Genomic DNA, 4887 nt, shown 5'->3' with positions numbered 1-4887 from the left:
GGATGTTTTTATCATAAATCTTCAATAAAGTTCCAACCGGAGAATTCCTTTCTGTCTTGAGGACTAATGGAATGCAGGTGGATATCATGTGAAATGCACGTGACCAGGAAATGGCTCTCTGCCAGTAACCTGACTCATTCAAATCAAATCAAATTTATTTGTCACATACACATGGTTAGCAGATGTTAATGCGAGTGTAGCGAAATGCTTGTGCTTCTAGTTCCGACAATGCAGTAATAACCAACAAGTAATCTAACTAACAATTACTAAACTACTGTCTTATACACAGTGTAAGGGGATAAAGAATATGTACATAAGGATATATGAATGAGTGATGGTACAGAGCAGCATAGGCAAGATACAGTAGATGGTATCGAGTACAGTATATACATATGAGATGAGTATGTAAACAAAGTGGCATAGTTAAAGTGGCTAGTGATACATGTATTACATAAGGATGCAGTCGATGATATAGAGTACAGTATATACGTATGCATATGAGATGAATAATGTAGGGTAAGTAACATTATATAAGGTAGCATTGTTTAAAGTGGCTAGTGATATATTTCCGTCATTTCCCATCAATTCCCATTATTAAAGTGGCTGGAGTTGAGTCAGTGTCAGTGTGTTGGCAACAGCCACTCAATGTTAGTGGTGGCTGTTTAACAGTCTGATGGCCTTGAGATAGAAGCTTTTTTTCAGTCTCTCGGTCCCAGCTTTGATGCACCTGTACTGACCTCGTCTTCTGGATGATAGCGGGGTGAACAGGCAGTGGCTCGGGTGGTTGATGTCCTTGATGATCCTTATGGCCTTCCTGTAACATCAGGTGGTGTAGGTGTCCTGGAGGGCAGGTAGTTTGCCCCCGGTGATGCGTTGTGCAGACCTCACTACCCTCTGGAGAGCCTTACGGTTGAGGGCGGAGCAGTTGCCGTACCAGGCGGTGATACAGCCCGCCAGGATGCTCTCGATCGTGCATCTGTAGAAGTTTGTGAGTGCTTTTGGTGACAAGCCGAATTTCTTCAGCCTCCTGAGGTTGAAGAGGCGCTGCTGCGCCTTCTTCACGATGCTGTCTGTGTGAGTGGACCAATTCAGTTTGTCTGTGATGTGTATGCCGAGGAACTTAAAACTTGCTACTCTCTCCACTACTGTTCCATCGATGTGGATAGGGGGGTGTTCCCTCTGCTGTTTCCTGAAGTCCACAATCATCTCCTTAGTTTTGTTGACGTTGAGTGTGAGGTTATTTTCCTGACACCACACTCCGAGGGCCCTCACCTCCTCCCTGTAGGCCGTCTCGTCGTTGTTGGTAATCAAGCCTACCACTGTTGTGTCGTCCGCAAACTTGATGATTGAGTAGGAGGCGTGTGTGGCCACGCAGTCGTGGGTGAACAGGGAGTACAGGAGAGGGCTCAGAACGCACCCTTGTGGGGCCCCAGTGTTGAGGATCAGCGGGGAGGAGAACAGCCCGAAATCCTCACAGGACCGTCATGACAGTCCCCCTCTGGTGGGTTCAACTTGGAAGGATCCTGCATCTTGCAACCCGCCATAAGAATGACCATCGGACATCAACAATTATATATCCACAGTGTCGGCCATTTGTTTGTGAGAATGTGAATGGGATCAAATTTGGTTTATGTATAGACACATTAAAACATTCATTTGAAATTATACACAAGAGAAGATGTTGCCGAGAACAAATTATTGTACAAACATTATATCAATTAACTTCAACAGTTAGTCAACAGGTCCTGAGCACTCGGTAGCAGGTTCTCATCAAGAATCTCTCTGTACTTTGCTCATTTCAACGTTCCCTCAATCCTGACTAGTCTCCCAGTCCCTGCCGTTGAAAAACATAACCACAGCATGATGCTGCCACCCCCATGCTCTGACATGCACTGTCAAATGTGAGACCTTATATAGACAGGCGTGTGCCTGTTTGAATTGAATTTACCAAGTGGACTCCAATCAAGTTGTTGAAACATCACAAGGATACTTGGTGAAAACAGGATGCACCTGAGAACAATTTCGAGTCTCATAAAAAATGGTATGAAATCTTATTTATTAATACTTACTTATTATTTGCCAAAAAACATGTTTTCAATTTGTCATTATGGGCTATTGTGTGTAGATTTTTTTAAAAATGTAATCAATTTTATGACAAAGCTGTAACTTACAAAATGTGGAAAAAGTCTGAATACTTTCCTTTGGCACTGAGTGTACAAAACATTAGGAACACCCTCCTTTCGAGTTGCAATGCCTTTTGTCCTCAGAACAGCCTCAATTTTGGACTCTATGGTGTGGAAAGAAACCCACAGGGATGCTGCGCCATGATGACTCCAATGCAAAATTGGCTGGGAAAAGATGTTCAATTGGATCGAGATCTGGTGACACGGCAGGCTACTTTGAATTCACTTATGTTCAACCGGGACAAGCCTTGTGGCATAATCCTGCTGAAAAATCAATTTGCAGCTGGATACACTGCTGCCATAAAGGGATGCACCTGATTGGAAATTATGTTTAGATATCCTGTGGCATTCAAATGTTGCTCCACTTTTATCAAGGGGCCCAATGTGTGTCCTGAAAATACACCCCAACCATCACACCACCAGCCTGCAATGCTGACACATGGCATGGATGCATGTACTCATGGTTTTCTCCATACCCTAGTCATCCCATCAGCATGACACAGCAGAAACCGGGATTATCTAGACCGGTGGATAACAAAATGTTTATAGTCCCGGACCCCTTCAAACATTCAACCTCGAGCTGCGTACCCCCTCTAGGACCAGGGTCAGCGCACTCAAATATTGTAAGCCACCCGCACAATAGGATACATTTATTAAACATAAGAAATTAATGTGAGTTGTCGTCACAACCCGGCTCGTGGGAAGTGACAAAGAGCTCTTATAGGACCAGGGCACAAATAATAATACATTTCGTTCTTTATTTAACCATTTTACATATAAAACTTGTTAATTGAAAATGGTGAATAACTCAGCACAGGTTCATGAGAAGGTTGTGCTTGAAAGGATGCACATAGCAATGTTGGGTTGTATTGGAGAGTCTGTCTTAAATCATTTTCCACACACAGTCTGTACCTGTATGTAGTTTTTATGCTAGTGAGGGCCGAGAATTCACTCTCACATAAGTACGTGGTCGCAAAGGGCATCAGTGTCTTAACAGCGCAATTTGCCAAGGCAGGATATTCTGAGCGCAGCCTAATACAGAAATCTGGCAGTGGCTTCTGACTAAATTCCATTTCCACAGATCCGCTTTTTGTAATTTTGATGAGGCTCTCCTGATCAGATATCGGTAAGTGGACTGGAGGCAGGGCACAAATGAGATAACGAATCCAGCTGCTTGTGTCATCTGTTTCGGGAAAGTACCTGTGTAATTGCGCACCCAACTCACTCAGATGCTTCGCAAGATCACATCTGACATTGTCCATAAGTTTAGGGTCATTTTCACACACAAAAAAATATCATACACTGATGGAAAGACCTGTGTGTTGTCCTTGTTAATGCAGACAGAGAAGAGCTCCAACTTATTAGACCCAATTTTGTCCCGCACATTGAATATAGCTGCAGTCCCTGTAATCCTAGATTCAGATCATTCAGGTGAGAAAAAACATCACCCAGAGAGGCCAGTCATTTGAGGAACTGATCATGAAAGCAGTCAGACAAGTGACAATTATGGTCAGTAAAAAAAACTAAGTACGTCTCTCAATTTAAAAAAAAAACGTCAATACTTTGCCCCTTGATGACCAGCGCACTTCTGTATGTTGTAAAAGCGTTGCATGGTCGCTGCCCATATCATTGCATAGTGCAGAAAATGCACGAGAGTTCAGGGGCCTTGCTTCACCAAAGTTAACAATTTTCACTGTAGTATCCAAAACATCTTTCAAGCTGTCAGGCATTCCCTTGGTAGCAAGAGGCTCTCGGTGGATGCTGCAGTGAACCAAAGTAGCATCGGGAGTAAGTGCTTGCACCAGCGTTACCACTCCACTATGTCTCCCTGTCATGGTTTTCACGCCATCAGTACAGATACCAGCACATCTTGACCACCAAAGTCCATTTGATGTCACAAAGCTGTCCAGTACTTTAAAAAGGTATCCTGTTGTCCTGGTTTCCAGTGGTTTGCAGAAGAGGATGTCTTCCTTAATTGACCCCCCAAAAACATAATGGACATATACCAGGAGCTGTGCCAGGCCCGCCATGTCTGTTGACTCATCCAGCTGTAATCCATAGAATTCACTGGCTTGTATATGCAAAGCAGTAATTGTATCAAAACATCTCTTGCCATGTCGCCGATGCGGTATAGTTTTTTGGGGCCTTTCCTCCAGCCATATCCACAGAAGCAGGAAGAATGAAGTCCTCCACAATAGTATGGTGCTTGCCTGTCCTAGCCACTCAGTAGCTCACCATATAAGACGCTTCTAGCCCCTTCTTATTAATGGTATCTGTTGCTTTAATAGGTGTCTTACTACTCGAAAGTTGTCTTAATTCTCGCTCAAAAAACTCCTGTGGCTTATTTTTCAATGTGGCATGCGTTTTTCTAAATGTCTGCGCAAGAGTGAAGGTTTCAGTTGTGAGCTATAAACACACTTTGGCTGAGGAAAGGCACTATTCCCAATATAAGTGAACCCCAAATCAATATAGGTCTCTTCATATTTGCACCTCTTCGATGGTCCAACATCCCTGTCTGTTGTTCGGTGCTTTCCCAGGTAAAGGGGCAGTTAGCTCTTCGGCTGCATCAGATTCACAACTGTCAGCAAAATTGCAAAATTGACAAGACGCTCACTGATCATTCCATGACGCTCCCTGTTCTCTGCATTGTTCTCTCACAGTGAGAAACAATAGGACTAAAAGTGTTCTACACGTTCTTCATTTG

The sequence above is a fragment of the Oncorhynchus masou genome, unplaced genomic scaffold, assembly GCF_036934945.1.
Source record: "Oncorhynchus masou masou isolate Uvic2021 unplaced genomic scaffold, UVic_Omas_1.1 unplaced_scaffold_2290, whole genome shotgun sequence".
Taxonomy (NCBI): domain Eukaryota; kingdom Metazoa; phylum Chordata; class Actinopteri; order Salmoniformes; family Salmonidae; genus Oncorhynchus; species Oncorhynchus masou.
Note: the sequence above shows the minus strand (reverse complement) of the source record.